General features: G+C 42.2%; 1 pseudogene; it reads right to left on the bottom strand.

Annotated features, from left to right (window-relative positions):
• The window catches only part of LOC137641166 (uncharacterized), a 36,557-nt pseudogene that overhangs the window by 11,103 nt on the left and 8,403 nt on the right, over nt 1-17,051 (bottom strand).

Below are 17,051 nucleotides of genomic sequence, written 5' to 3'. Positions count from 1 at the left end.
ACCCCAGGCTGTGCCAGGTCAGTCCACGGCATTCACCCCAACGTTCGAAGGACAGTCTTCCTTTTGAGCAAAGCCTAGAGGAGCAGCCAGAGGCTCGTCTAGGCGCCCCTCAAGGGGAAGGGGATTCAGAGGTGGTCGTGGTCAGGGAGGCAAGACCTCAGGATGGCAGTCCAAGTGAAATGATAACGGTAGGAGGGAGACTGATGAAATTTTGGGATCGTTGGACCTTCGATCCCTGGGCCCAAAGCCTACTCAAGAATGGATTGGGCTGGAGCTGGTACAGCACTCCACCCCCGTGCCTTCGGTTTTTCCAACACTCCACCCCCGTTCTGGAGGAGTACGTTCAAGAACTGTTGGAGAAAAAAGTGATCCGAAAGGTGAAGTCCATCAAATTCCAAGGGAGGCTGTTTTGTGTTCCCAAGAAAGACTCGGAAAAGCTCAGAGTCATTCTGGACTTGTCGCCACTCAACAAGTTCATAGTGAATTGCAAATTCAAAATGCTAACACTGCAACACATAAGGACCTTACTGCCCAAGAGGGCATACTCAGTCTCTATAGACTTGTCAGACGCCTATTGGCACATCCCAATCAGCCGTCGACTCTCCCCCTACCTAGGGTTCAGGCTACAACGGAGACTATACGTCTTCAGAGCCATGCCATTCGGGCTAAACATAGCCCCAAGGATTTTCACGAAGCTTGCGAGCGCAGCTCTCAAACAATTACGCCTAAAGGGAATTCAGGTAGTAGCCTACCTGGACGACTGGCTGGTGTGGGCAGCATCCGAGACCGAATGCTTGCAAGCTTCCAGTCAGGTGATCCAGTTCCTAGAGTACCTAGGCTTCAAGATCAACAGAAAAAAGTCTCGACTTTCTCCATCCCAAAAGTTCCAGTGGCTGGGAATCCACTGGGACCTTTTGTCACACTGTTTCTCCATCCCGACGAAGAAAAGGAAGGAGATAGCGGGCTCTGTCAAGAGACTTCTAGATTCCGAAAGGATATCAAGACGCGAACAGGAGAGGGTACTAGGCTCTCTCCAGTTTGCTTCGGTGACAGACCAAGTGCTAAGAGCACAGCTAAAGGATGCAACCGGAGTTTGGAGAAGGTATGCATCAAACGCGCGAAGAGATCTGAGAAGACCAGTGCCGCCTCGGCTACGTACTCTTCTCAGGCCTTGGTCCCAAGCCAGACATCTAAAGAAGTCTGTTCTTCTTCAGCCACCTCCCCTGTCGATGACGATTCACTCAGACGCCTCAAAGGAGGGATGGGGAGGTCACTCTCATCGGAAAAAAGTCCAGGGGACTTGGTCCAAGCTATTCAGGACCTTTCACATAAACTTTCTAGAAGCTATGGCAGTGCTCCTTACCTTAAAGAAAGTCTCCCCGCGTCACTCGATCCACATAAGATTGGTGATGGACAGCGAGGTGGTTGTGAGATGCTTGAATCGACAAGGGTCGAGGTCACCACCTCTCAACCAGGTGATGTTGGCCATTTTCCGATTGGCGGAAAAGAAGAAGTGGTACCTGTCGGCAGTTCACCTTCAAGGAGTCCGCAACGTGACAGCGGACGCTCTATCCAGGTTCACACCGATAGAGTCGGAATGGTCCTTAGACGCAGGATCATTCTCCTTCATTCTGAATCAAGTCCCAGAACTGCAGATAGACCTCTTTGCGACGAAAGACAACAAGAAGTTGCCCCTGTACGTGTCCCCGTACGAGGACCCCTTAGCGGAAGCAGTGGACGCGATGTCCCTCGACTGGAACAGATGGTCCAAGATTTATCTGTTCCCCCCTCACAACCTTCTGTTGAGGGTCCTCAACAAACTGAGATCCTTCAAAGGGGTAGCGGCAATAGTGGCCCACAAGTGGCCGAACAGCATGTGGTTCCCCTTGGCGTTGGAACTACAGCTGAAGTTTGTGCCGCTACCACATCCAGTTCTGACCCAGCGAGTCCAGAAGTCGACTGTCTGCGCTTCATTACAGAAAACCCGGACCCTGCAGCTCATGATTTTCTCGCCCTTGCGGTGAGAAAGCGTTTCGGGATTTCGAAAGCCAGCATAGACTTCCTAGAGAAATATAAGTGCAAATCGACTAGACGGCAATATGAGTCATCTTGGAGAAAATGGGTGGCCTTTGTAAAGGCAAAGAATCCGCAGGAGATCTCAACAGACTTCTGCTTATCTTTCTTCATCCACCTCCATGGTCAAGGGTTGGCAGCTAACATGATTTCAGTGTGTAAATCTGCTTTGATGAGACCCATTATATTTGCCTTCCAGATCGACCTAGGTAACGAGATCTTTAATAAAGTTCCGAAAGCCTGTGCTAGGCTCAGACCTTTAGCACCTCCAAAGCCCATCTCATGGTCTTTAGACAAAGTTCTTCATTTCGCCTCCCTGTTGAGCAATGAAGAATGTGCGTTAAAGGATTTGACACAAAAAGTTATTTTCCTATTTGCACTCGCGTCAGGGGCCAGGGTTAGTGAGATCGTAGGCCTCTCGAGAGAGGCAGATCGTGTTCAGTTCCTGGATGGGGGGGAACTGAACCTGTTTCCGGATCCTACGTTTCTCGCCAAGAATGAGTTACCCACCAACAGGTGGGGTCCCTGGAGAATCTGCCCTCTGAAAGAAGATGCATCTCTATGTCCAGTAGAATGCCTAAAGGTCTATCTTCGTAGAACTTCAGAATTCAAGGGTGGTCAACTATTCAGGGGAGAAACATCAGCCTCAAATTTATCTCTGAATCAACTCAGAGCGAAAATCACATATTTTATTCGCAGAGCGGATCCTGACAGTACACCCGCAGGTCACGATCCGAGGAAAGTTGCCTCATCCCTAAATTTCTTTAATTGTATGGATTTTGAACATCTCCGTTCATACACTGGCTGGAAGTCTTCCAGAGTGTTCTTTCGCCACTATGCGAAGCAAGTAGAGGAACTAAAGAGATCTGTGGTAGCAGTGGGTCGTGTAGTTAACCCTACTGTTTAACTCTGCGAGGAACAGTGGTCTTAATTAGGACGATTAAGTCCAGGGTGAGTGTGTAGGTACATACTGTACTACAAACTAAATGAGGGCACCGAGTGCCCACATAGACTGTTCCTTTTCCAAAGGTGAACCTAGCATAAGTACAGACATGTGTGCCGAGCGTTTTTAACGCTAATGTGATTGATTTGTAATACAGACTTTTATGACTTGATACCTCGGTATCTTAAAAAAAAAAAAAAGTAGCATTTAATGTTTTTTCTTTCAGATAAACAAGTTCTGTTTACTATCATACTTATGCTTAAAGTTTTGGGTTATCCTCTTTATATATATATATATATATATATATATATATATATATATATATATATATATATATATATATATATATATATATATATATATATATATATATATATATATATATATATATATATATAATTGTTGTTAACCTGTCTATTTATTGTCTGTCAATAAACTTGTTCTTGAGAACCTTGCGTCTCTTTCACCTGTGTCAATTTATTGGTATAATTGAGCATTTATTCCATGTACCTTATCTGGGATAATTCTAATAGAATTGTTCTGTTATGCAAGCTATGTTGCATTTGTTTATGTAGTCCCCTAATGGGAGGACTCCGTCCCATAAAGGGACGAGGGCGGTTTTATTAGTTTCTTCCTATGCGGATATAAACCTCTGTCCAATACAAGTATTGTGCGGATTACTGGTCAATATATATTGACGCAGTGGTTCTTTACAAACTATGCTTTACTTAATATAGGGCGAGACCACTATATTAGCTTGCCTGGTATTCATACATAGGTATTTGTACTCTTCGAGACTTTTCCAGAGTCTAGTAGGACTCTTCCCTGTAGGGGGCAGGAAGTTCTAACATAGTTTATAGTTAGTTGAAAAGATGTATAACGGTAACATCTTAGGTCTCTAGGTCTAGTCGACCGGGAAAAATTACCTCCGGGGAGTACGGCACGTTCTGAGAGTCCACAGATACAGTAATGCTCTGGTACACTTCAATCAGGACGACATGGCTTGAGCCCAAAAAACGGATTTTGAGCGAAGCGAAAAATCTATTTTTGGGTGAGATGGCCATGTCGTCCTGATGGACCCGCCCTTGCCTTTCTAAGAAAGGGCTGTAGGACCCCTCCCTACATACAGTATCTGTAGCACCTCGTGTACGCTACAAGGAATACAGATGGCGCCAGGATTGGCGCCAGGCACGCATACGAATCGGAGGATAGGGAAGCCTTGGGAGCGGCTCCCCTTTTTCTTTCCCGAATTCGTTTCTTGCCAATCGCCTCCTACGAGATGAAATCTCTGTCCAGGATGCAGATTGCCATGTGGCGTGTCAATAATACGTCCTCTGATATGTCGCGATATCCCTTTCACGAGGGATACTCGCTCCAGGAGTTAGAATTCTGGTACCTTAAGGTAAATTCTCTGGGAATATCGCCGTAGTTGTAATATACCCTAGGAAGCAACCCTATAGGAACTTCCATCAGGACGACATGGCCATCTCACCCAAAAATAGATTTTTCGCTTCGCTCAAAATCCGTTTATTTTATCAATGTCGAGAAAAAAGATTTAGTTTATTTTATAACATCTTAACTTTAGTTTATGAATGTTGAGAAAAAATATTTAGTTTATTTTCTTACATCGTAACTTTAGTTTCTCAATGTCGAGGAAAAAAAAATTATTTCATTTTTTTACATCGTAACTTTTGAATATTGAGAAAAAAATGGTTTATTTTATTACATGGTAACATCGGGAAATGCTTTTAAGTTCTGTCAATGGTTAGATTATGGTATATTTTTTCATAATAAAATCCTTAAAAGAGGAAGTGATGGTTTCAACAAAATTATTATTATTATCCAAAGAGTCATAATACTGGGAAATATTTTGAATAGTATTTCATACACTATATTTCATGTACTAAATATACCGTATAGTTTAATGCCAAACATGTTTTATGAATCCAAAAGTGAATACTCTTGGTTTTGTATTAAAAACAAAGGAACAGTATTAAATGTTACTACAAATATCCTAAGCAGCAGCAACCATATTAGTACGGTATAGGTACGGAATTACGGTATGGTATTTTTTCCGTACTGTACGGTACGGAAAAATTATTGATAGTACGGTACGAAATTACGGTACGGTATTTTAACCAGGCACGGAGTACGGAAAAACATTCCGTACCGTACCGTACTACCAGCCTTGTTGGTAAGTCTCACCCTAAGGTAGTCTTTCCTCATGACTTCATAAATTTGTTTGCAGGTTTCTGGAATTATTGCACTCAAACTCTGCTTGCAAATCCTTGAGCTGTATTGTAGTGATCTGCAGCTGCATACAAATTGACAGGAAAAGTATTATCGCATGCAGTCGAGCTTCAGCTGAAATACTTGCCTCATTTTGGTATCTTCTTTCATTATATATGGTTCCACTTTCGATAAGATGTTATAAAAAGTGTTAGGGTTCATTCTCATATAGTTGATGAAATCTGCCTCATAACCATGTTTCAGGTCACGCAATATTGTCACGTGACTTCCTATGTCTTCTCTTCTTCGCAACCACTCTTAACACCACATCCTTTTCTGCTTTGTTGCCTTTATCTTTGCTATAACAATAGACAGCGCGATTTTCTCCTTGTGTGTCCTGCGATCCATGCTGCCCTACACAACTTGATCCTTTGTCAGTCACTGTCAGTCTTTCACTACCCAACCACCGTCGTTCGGACAGCAACATAAATGCGTTCGACAGCCCTAGCTCGCAAAGAGGCAAAGTTTACCGAGCAGAGCTTGCTCGTGTGGACGGGGCCTTATAGTTTCATTTATAATCCTGCTGTGTCATTTAACTCCCAATATTTTTCTGAGGGCTTTGATCATAAATTTACTAAATCTGTTGGAGATTGTAACATTGTTATATCATGAATCACGTCCATACTGTAACACAGATCTCACTAAACAATATATAGCCTGATTTTTATATATAATTTCAGGTGATTTCATTTCCAAATTTCACTTAACCTAACCATTGTCTGATTTGCTTTTTTCAATCTTTCATTAAACTCCAATTCTAACCGCCCTGTCTTAAAGATCATAGTTCCTGAATACGGTACTTAAATGATTCTACCTCATCAAGCCCTCCTACTTCCAATGATTTTTCATATCCCATTTCATATTCCGTTCTCATCATCTCTTCTATTTATCTTAAGCCTAACCTCCTGTGATATTTCATGCATTCTGGTAAGCAAGCACTATTTACCGGATTGCCAAAATTACAGAGGCATCACACTTACGTCAGTTGTCATGAAAATATATAGTATGCTTTTTCTAAAGAAACTGGAGAGAAAGATTGATGAAAAGCTTAGAGATGAACAAGCAGGATTTAAAAAAGGTAGAAGTTTTACTGACAAAATTTTCAGCACTGCGTAAAATATAGAAATCAACTTTGGATGGCATTTGTGGATAAAAAAAAGCCTTTGATAGTTTGCTCTGAAAAATTTGTGGAGAATCCTGCGTTATTATGGAATTCCTCCTGAATATGTAAATTTAATTAAGTCTGATCATGAGCATAGTTAATGCAAAGCTGATGTTAGTGGAATCCTATCAGATGAATTTTCAGTGAACAGTGGAGTACGCCAAGGGAATGTGTTGTCACCTATGTTGTTTATCCTCCTCATGGATTTTGTAATGCATAGAACAGTTGGAGATAGAGGAGAAGGAGTGGATTGGTAATTCTCTGTCTAGCCATGGTTCAAGTGTCAGATTTTTGTAGAGATATAAATATATTCTTATCATAAAAGTATTTGTTGTAATATAGGAACTTCTCTCCTACCACCCCAATCATAATACCGAGTCTCTTAGATACAGTAATAATATTTTACTAAAGGACTTCAAAATAAAAGAGCTTGAGTGCACATTTTTTCATTCTTATAAGAGTTTTGCATTATATAAAAAAAGGAAAATTTGATACAAATGTAGACTATCTCACTAGTGCTAGCAAACTCAACTGACTGAAACAATGGAAAATACGAATATTTGAATATGAGTTTGATGCCTTAATTAACAATGCTGCCCTTAAAAATGTTTGAACTTATGTTTCCAGTCATGGAATAATGAAGTTCGTATGTTGGAGATTCAATGTAATTTTTTTAACTGATACTGTTTAGTTGTTGATTTAACTCTTTAATGATGGGAAGACCAACAAGTAATAAGGCCTTTAAATTCTTTTGTTTGTAACAGACGGCCGAGAGCATCTTAGTTAGTTTATGAATGTGTGGGTTTGGATGCAAACACAAGAGCTGACATTTTGGATACATTACTCCTGAATGTTACAAAAGTAATGCTTACACCCTGAAGTCCCCTGATCCGGTTGATAACTGACAAGATCCTTGCTACATTATAATCGGAAAGGTATAAAGTTCTACCTTTTTCCAATCATACAACATTCATCAGAGGCCATGTCTTGGATCTTTAATCAGATAGTAGACATCCAGCTTGTTATTGATTCCTTATTAGAAAGATTTCATTAGAATCCTTTGGTAAACACCTCACAAAAACTAAAAGTCATCAGCAAAGCAATGTAAACATAATTGCTACACTTACTCAAATACACAGTATCTTATCATAAGAATAAAAAACGAAGATATTTACTAATATTCCTAAACTAGATTATTTAGTCAACATCCTCTATGACCATGAAAATCATCTTTCCCGCTGATGAAACTTCTAATACTTATCATGTTACATGAATTGAATGACGAAGAAGATTTTCCCCAAAATCTTTAAAATTAGAATTCTCAACCGAGTGCTTTGTGTAGAGACGGAGTCAATTAAATTGGTAAAGCATCTTCTGTTCTAACCCTTCTGTACTGTGACGGTGCCGAAGGGGAAGGTTGTGAACTCAAAGGCAGGAAGCAATCGACTGAGTTATATTATTATAGAACACTCTCCTTTATATACAAAACCTCAAGCCAACAGGACATAACAAGTTAACAAGACAGACAATGTTACAGGGAAAACAGCAGACATGAATTTTCATGTTCGTTTAGTGCGACGGAAGAGCGAAGATACAAGCATAATATATGCAAAAGGAATTATGTACAATTGTGTGACACACGGTTGGTACATGGTTCCCCCTCTAAAAATGACATACTGTATATGTTAAATAGGGCGCCCTGATCTAGAGAGGTGAACTGTAGGCGGGTCATCTGGCAGAAGATAAGCAGGTTTTAGACAATCAATGGAGACCCAGTCTTCTTTGCCCCGAATGTTTAGGAGGAATGCTTTCGGACTGCGTCGGATCACAAGGAAAGGGCCCGTGTAAGGGGGCGTTAGTGGTGGCTTGCTGGTGTCGTTGCGCAGGAAGACGTGCGTTGCAGAGTGCAAGTCCGTTGGTATGTGATGCTTCGCTGGGGGCTTGTAAGTCTGGCGGCACGGAGTAAATTTTCCCAAGACGTGACGTATGCGCTGGAGATCGTCGGAGGAGGTTGTAGAAGGAAAAGATTCGGCAGGGACGACCAACGGGTCGCCATACACCATTTCAGCTGCCGAGACGTCGAGGGCGTCTTTAGGAGTGGTCCTTAGTCCCAGGAGGACCCAGGGAAGCTGAGTAAACCAGTTGGAATCCTTGCAGCGGGACACAAAGCTGCTTTAAGGGTGCGATGAAAACGTTCAACCATTCCATTGGCAGCGGGGTTGTAGGCTGTTGTCTGATGTAGGGTGATGCCCAGGAGATTCGCTAATGACGTCCACAATTGAGAGGTGAAAGTGGTTCCCCTGTCAGAAGTAATATGCTCAGGGATACCGAATCTTGAAATCCATCCAGAGAGTAAGGCAGATGTACATGAGGCGGACGTTGCAGTTTCCATGGGAATGGCTTCAGGCCAACGAGTGGAGCGGTCGATGACGGTAAACAGGTAACGATGTCCTTGTGATGTGGGTAGGGGGCCTACAACGTCGACGTGAATGTGTGCGAAAAGACGCTGAGGTTGAGGAAAGGTGCCCACTCCTGAATCCGTGTGTCGATGTACTTTGGAAGTTTGGCAAGAAGTACAGGCGCGGACCCAATCCTTAGCATCCTTAGAAATGCCATGCCAAATGAACTTTGCCTTCAGCAGCTGTGCAGTAGAACGGCACGAGGGATGTGAAAGGCCGTGAATGAAATCAAACACCTGTCGGCGCATGGGAGCAGGAATCCAAGGTCGCGGTCTACCAGTACTGACGTCACAGAGGAGGGTGGTGTTGGAGTCTTCGAGGGGAAAGTCTTCCCAACGGAGGGACGTGCAGGATGTCCTACAAGCTTGATACTCTGGATCCTGTCGTTGGGCTTCATCCAGGGCGTTGTAATTCAATCCCAGTTGAATAGCAGCCAACGTGTTTCTTGACAGGGCATCGGCAACGGGATTCATTTTCCCAGGGACGTATTGGAGGGTGCAATTGTATTCAGCCACGGCGGAGAGATGTCGGCGTTGACGAGCAATCCAGGCGTCAGACTGTCGAGTGAAGGCGTGCACCAGAGGCATGTGGTCTGTGCAAATGACGAAGGGCGTACCTTCTAAGAAATGGCGAAAGTGACGGACAGCCAAGTGCACTGCCAGCAATTCTCGATCGAAGGTAGAATAACCCGATTCTGCCTTGGACAGTTTTCTGCTGAACAAGGCCAATGGGCGGGACGAGCTTTTGACCACCTGCTCGAGTACTGCACCAATAGCGACGTCGCTGGCATCGGTGGAGAGAAGGAGAGGGGTGTGTGGGATAGGAAAAGTGAGAGCTGCAGCAGTTGATAGGGCCTTCTTTGCATTGCAGAAGGCTGCTTCTTGAAGGGGACCTCACTTCAGGTTTTTTGGCTTGCCCTTGAGGGAGGCGTAGAGGGGAGCAAGAGTGGCGGCAATGGCTGGCAGAAAACGGTGATAATAGTTGATCATGCCCAAGAATTCCTGCAGAGCTTTGACGGTCGAGGGCACGGGGAAGTTCTGAATGGCTGCTACCTTCTCAAGGAGGGGGTGGACACCTTCAGGAGTGATGCGGTGCCCTAAGAACGACACTTCGTTGGCGCCAAAGGTACACTTGTCGTACCGGACTACAAGGCCGTTTTGTTGCAGGCGGTCGAGCACGATGCGCAGGTGACGGTGGTGTTCCTCTTTTGAGGAGGAGAACAATAGTATGTCGTCCACATAACATACACAGAAAGAGAGATCCCCTAAGATGCCATCCATGAGACGTTGAAACGTGGCCCCAGCATTACGAAGGCCAAAACAGGAGTAACTGAAGGTGTATGTACCAAACGGAGTGGTGATGGCAGTCTTGGGGATGTCTTCTGGGTTCATAGGCCCCTGATAATACCCCTTCAGGAGATCGAGCGTAGAGAAAACCTTTGCTTTGTGCAGGTAGGAGGTCACGTCGGCAATGTTTGGGAGGGGCTAGTGATCCGGTTCTGTTTGCATGTTCTGGTGCCTGTAATCCCCGCACGGACGGAGGGAGCCGTCTTTCTTCAGAACGATGTGTAAGGGTGACGACCATGGGCTGGAGGCCTTTTGGCAAAGGCCCATTTCCTCCATTTCGGCGAACGTCTGTTTGGCGGCTGCCAATCGTTCCGGTGCCAGACGTCTGAATTTTGCGAAGACTGGGTGTCCCGTCGTCTTGATATGGTGATAAATACCGTGCTTGGTAGGAACCGTGGGCGTTTGGCGAAGTTCTGGACGGAAAACTTCAGGGTACTACGTGAGGAGGTGGGCGTAGGCATCCGTGGGTGCGCTAATGTGGAGAGCGAGGTTAGAGGGGGCGGGTTGAAGAGGTGTCGACAAGTACGAGTCTGCGTTGACCAATCGTCGGTGGGCGACATCGACCAGAAGGTGGAAATGAGAGAGGAAATCCGCATCGAGGATTGGCATGGTGACGTCAGCAACGAGAAACTTCCAATTGAATTTACCGTTTCCGAACGATAATGTGAGGTTCTCGTAACCGTAGGTGGGTATCGCAGATCCGTTGGCAGCTACCAAGCGGACGTCGGCAGATGTAGACAGACTTCATCATGTCTTGAAGAGTTTCCTTGGCAAAAGAGAACGACAAGCACCCATGTCTACCAAAAATCGCACGCCCGTTCCTGCATCCTGTAAAAAGAAAAGATTAGAAACACGGGAGGCCACCGCCACGAGCGATGGCCTACTTACACGTTTTTTGTCCACTGACAATCCTCGGCACATTTCTTCGCAGTTGCCCCGAATCTGAAGTGGTAGTAGCAAAACTGCGGCGGATGGGAGGTAGTAAGTGGCTGTAGAAGTCGTTTGTTGGGGCGCGAGCGATTGGTGGGTGGTGGGCGGCTTTATCTCTGCTTCGGCACGTCACGGTGTGGGCGTGTATGTCCTACGGCATTCATGTCAGGTTCAGTTGAGGTTGAATAGGCATCCTCTTAGTCAGGGGTGGAGGCGTTGATGGAGGTCTTGAAGTGGCTGTTCATAAGGGCGTCGGCTTTGGTCATCAAGTCCTTTATGGGTAAACTATCGACATCAGGTATGGCAGCGCGTATTGGTCCGGGTAAACAGCGTATCCAAAGGGCACGAAGTAGGTTCACCTCACGAGGAGAGCCGTCTGCGGCAGGTTGAAGGCGAGCGATACTGGTCATTTCCCTGAGGGCAAGCTAAGCCCTTTGGTCCCCCAACGGTTGTTGCGAGAGCTGAAAAAGCTTTGCTACACGGGCGGCTGGCGACGGCGAGTACTGCTGCAGAAGGTATGTTTTGAGGGCGTCATATGCTATTGGCGTGTCTCCTTGTTCACAAAGCCAGTCGGATATTTCCAGGAAGGTGTCCTTGGGTATCGCCGCGAGAACATAATCTGCTTTGGTGGTTGAGCGAGTCACGCCGTTGATGCGAAACTGGACTTCTGCGCGCTGAAACCAAGCAAATGCCTCTCCGCTGGCGAACGGTGAAAGTTTTAATGGGGCGGCCGCAGCGCCAACTCCTGTAGTAGAGTCCGCCATAGTACCAACGATCGAGGGGCGAGGGAGGTGGGGGTGGAAGGCAGTGGGAGCGAGTCGACTTCCGGGGTCACCAATATGACGGTGCCGAAGGGGAAGGTTGTGAACTCAAAGGCAGGAAGCAATCGACTGAGTTATATTATTATAGAACACTCTCCTTTATATACAAAACCTCAAACCAACAGGACCTAACAAGTTAACAAGACAGACAATGTTACAGGGAAAACAGCAGACATGAATTTTCATGTTCGTTTAGTGCGAGGGAAGAGCGAAGATACAAGCATAATATATGCAAAAGGAATTATGTACAATTGTGTGACACACGGTTGGTACAGTACCTTTGATTCTGATTGTATAATTCATGAGATAGAATCCACTTGACATCATTAATGGCACTAGAATTTGTCAAGATCAACCAGATTAAATATTCACAGTCAACGCTTAGTTTAGAAGTGGTAGTCAAGAAACGGAAAAAGCTATCTTCTAACCCGTTCTTATACCTCGTATTCTGATTGTATTTACCCTGATTCAGAATCCTTTCTTAGCCCTCTAAGGTTTTAGAGTTCTAACACTTAGTCAATCTTTCAAGATTAAATATTCACAGGAAAGCCCCGCACGTTCAGAGACTTTGTACGAAATCAAAGCCCACAGAAGCCTAGACTTCATCCCTTTGAAAACCGTTTACAGTTGTCTCACCTTCAAACCCGATAGATCCAACCTATCTTTTGAGGAAATTTTCCTTTTCAGATGTAGCTCTTTATCGTGATTGAGAAACATGATTTCAAATTATTATCAAAACAGACAACTAAATATTTCCAGGAAATATCACAGTGAACAAGAGAATTTAATAAATCAGAAAGCCTGGGTATATTTGGAGACTGAAAATGACCTACTGTATCAGAGACTGACTGTGTGACCTAAGCCTCGAATGTGGTATTAAAGAATAAGGGTGAAATATTCCACTGCCTGAACTAGACCTCTTACCTCTACCTGAACGAATATTACAGGCCAGTAAGAACACTGGAAATTACTTATTTTCTTACGCGGCCTGAAGCATAGGCATAAGTGAAGTCTCTCTGTCATGGTTCTATTTCAAAATATACTGAAAGCTAATACAGAAGAGAAGTGGAAACTGATTATCGTTGAATAGTTTATTAGCATATGTTAAACGTTAGTAATTTCAGACATGTTAAGAAAAAAAAATAACATCAGTATTATGGCCTTAATTACAATATATTGTAGGCGGAACAGGACGATTTGGCGCCAACTCTTTGGCGCTGACGATTTGGCGCCGCCATTTTGGCGATAGACAGTTTGGCACTCATTGTTTTGGCGATGAGCTGTTTTGGCGCCAAGAAACAAACTTAAGTAGATTACACGACTCTTCGGATATCATTGAATTAAACTTTCTCTATGATAAGCTTCAAATAACATTTCTGTTTGCTGTATGTTTCATATTTTGCGGATTAAGGATATTTTTTTTTCTTGTATTTTCCCTAAATAGTTGGACCGGGAATGTTATAAAAATGTCATACTCCAGCATTTATAGTAATAAAAGACTTTCATTATAGACAGTGAAGGTCAGACATAGTCTGGGTTAAGACTTTATTTGTTTTCATACCGTCTGTCCTAAAACTTCGTAGAAAACCTCAAACGCCATAACAAACCCAATGTAAAGCTAACATACCTCATTAACAAGAGAGAGAGAGAGAGAGAGAGAGAGAGAGAGAGAGAGAGAGAGAGAGAGAGAGAGAGAGAGAGAGAGGGGCCTCGAGTTAATTAATTCAGAGTAGGAAGACTTTCTGGACAGGAGTATCAAAGTTAACTCTTTACACTGACAAGTGTTTTTTTTTTTTTTATATATATACAAAGACGATTTTTTTGGGGAATAATTTCTCAGTAGTTTTCTCCTCATACTGAAAATTACTTCTTAGATTTTTGTCTCATTAATCTCAAAATGATTCAAGAACTGCACTTGTACAGAATTTCGCATCCAATGACCGTCATCACTTTAACAACAACAACAAAAACAACAAAAACAACAACAGTCATATCGAAAGCAAAAGGATAAACAAGAAAACACAAATAACAGTTATTTCATAACATACCGTATACTTTATACGTCGTCGACCAGAAAAAACATGCTCTCTCTCTCTCTCTCTCTCTCTCTCTCTCTCTCTCTCTCTCTCTCTCTCTCTCTCTCTCTCTCTCTCTCTCTCTGCAAAATTTCACACATTTACCCTCCCGTTCCCTCTCAGCTTCTGTAGCCAACAGATGAGGAGAGAGAGAGAGAGAGAGAGAGAGAGAGAGAGAGAGAGAGAGAGAGAGAGAGCTTTGGCGAAGATTATTCAGATAAGATTGATGGTATCACTGATAGCCTTTGGACCTTCATTGAGCACGTTTTTTCTCACATGCTATTTCATTATAGTTTTCTCCACACAAGTAACCTGTTCCTCCTATAATTGGGGGAGGAAACCCCCCCCCCCCCCCATTCCCCCATGAACCCATACAACAAAAACTATTGCATTTGCCATTTAAAAGATGAATCAAATATGAACCACCTGGACAAGAATCTTCATTAACCATCGGTTGCTTCCTAAAACTGTACAGAAAAGCTTATCAACTTTTCATCAATTTAGGGTTTACACAGCTTAAGTGAAAAAGCTCAGCCATAGAGCTGAAAGCAAGAGTTGACGACACTCTTGAAAAAAGCTCAGGGAAAATGTCATTTCAAAGGTTCTAATCACGAGATTCTGGAAAGAGTTACAGGAGGCGACTGAAAGTTCATATCCACACTTTACCTGTATAAATGAATATTAGTATTATCATTAATTTCTAAGCTACAACCCTAGTTGGAAAAGCAGGATGCTATATGCCCAGGGGCTCCAACAGGGAAAATAGCCCAGTGAGGAAAGGGAACAAGTAAAAATAAAATAATTTAAGAACATTAACAACATTGAAACAAATATTTCCTGTGCAAATTATAGATACTTTAATAAAACAGAGATGAAGAGAAATTAGACATAACAGTGTGATCGTGTGTACCCTCAAGCAAGAGCCCTCTAACCTAAGACAGTGGAAGACCATAGTACAGAGGCTATGTCACTACCCTAGACTAGAGAACAAAGGTTTAATTTTGGAGTGTCTTTCTCCTAGAAGAGCTGCTTACCATAGCTAAAGAGTCTTATTATAGAGTCTTGTTATATGTATACTCTGTCTCCTCTGATTCATTTGCAGAGATCATCAACATCTCTCTCTCTCTCTCTCTCTCTCTCTCTCTCTCTCTCTCTCTCTCTCTCTCTCTCTCTCTCTCTCTCTCTCTCTCTCTCTCTCTCTCTCAATGATCTTTCAGAATCAGCATTTACTATAATCACAATTGACGTATCATTGGCTTAAGAAGACCGTTACTGTTACTGGTAAAGGAAAAGAATGATGTTCTATATATATATATATATATATATATATATATATATATATATATTATATATATATATATATATATATGTGTGTGTGTGTGTGTGTATATATATATATTTATATATATATATATATATATATATATATATATATATATATATATATATATATATATATATATATATATATATATATATATACATACACACACACACATATATATATATATATATATATATATATATATATATATATATATATATATATATATATACTGAATGGATTACTTCAATCTATATTGAACCAAGAAATAGCTTTAGTGGCATGCACACATTTACTAAGGAAATGGTGATTAGGTTTATTTTATAAGTGTTTTACACTCTGGAATGCCCTTATTAAAAAAACACAAATTCGCAGGTGGATGACGCAATATTGCAAAAGACACAGAAATGCGACCATTTTCTTTTTCTTTATTCGATTTGTCTATGATGATTACACTCATTATAAGAACATCTAATTATACCATGGCCATGCACCTTCCGGTATATAACTATTAGTCCTTAAATTAGTTGAATTTATAATGAATAGTGATATTCTCCATTCAAGGAAATTCCATTTGGCAGCGCTTTCCCAAACTCGTCCCACCAACCTTAACTATGCTGATGGTTGTTACCTTGGTCAATTGTACAGGGACATGACTTGCCATTCATGTGTTCTGGTGAAGAAAGGAAATACTAAACACTTCTATAAGTAAACCCAGGTTGCTTCCGATACCATGTGAAAAATTCACACAAGTTTCGGATCAAAATATCCATTCCTAATAAGGAAACGATCGTTGGACAATTTACCAACTACTAATTCTCTAGCCTCTACCTTCCTATGACTCTTTTTTTTGACACATGTGGTCGTCAAACAATGTACTATATTAGATAAGACAAGGTGCCTCTGATGCCATCTATTGGGGGTAAAGTGAAACTCGTTACGATATAAGGGAGGGAGGTAGAGGAGTCTGCGTTATGCCTTTCGGTATGTAACAATATTGTTATTCTACATAGTTTTTACCAACAATACATGTCATACCAGGAAGCATATAAATTAGCTTTCGATTTCATATAAAGGTAATTGAAAATTAGATAAAATAACTGTAATTACTGGACTGTCTCACCGATTTCAGTATATGTGGCACTATCTCACGACCCGACCCCCAGACCCCCAAATGTAATTGAACTAACGATTGTTTGTTGAGGAAATATTTCTGTGACACTCATTTTGAAATCTGTAATTTACTAAGAATTAAGTTGTAGTCAGACAACAAGGAACATCAAGTTCACGTGCGTCCTAATTATAGCAATTTTGTGCGCAAATGTCAACAGAAATGAAGTAATAAAAACTATAATGAGTGGACGATGGTGATAATTAACAATTTGGTACTCTACTGTTAAGGCCATCTGTTGGCCATGAAAATGAACAGTGTGTAATGCTCTTTAATCCTTGCATTCTGGAACCTTCCATGAGGCTAAAAATAGCCTACTCAATTGCAACTGAATACAATTTATACAGGCCACACATAAGTATCAATGTATCACCCTTTTCCAATTGAATAGAATCATTCAAATGAATGAAACAAGTTACGTGTGCTGCCATCTTTTGACAAGTAGGAGAAACACTCCA

Source organism: Palaemon carinicauda, chromosome 5 (assembly GCF_036898095.1).
Source record: "Palaemon carinicauda isolate YSFRI2023 chromosome 5, ASM3689809v2, whole genome shotgun sequence".
NCBI classification, from domain to species: Eukaryota; Metazoa; Arthropoda; class Malacostraca; order Decapoda; family Palaemonidae; genus Palaemon; species Palaemon carinicauda.
The sequence above is the reverse complement of the archived record's forward strand: the minus strand, read 5'-3'. Positions and strand labels throughout refer to the sequence as shown.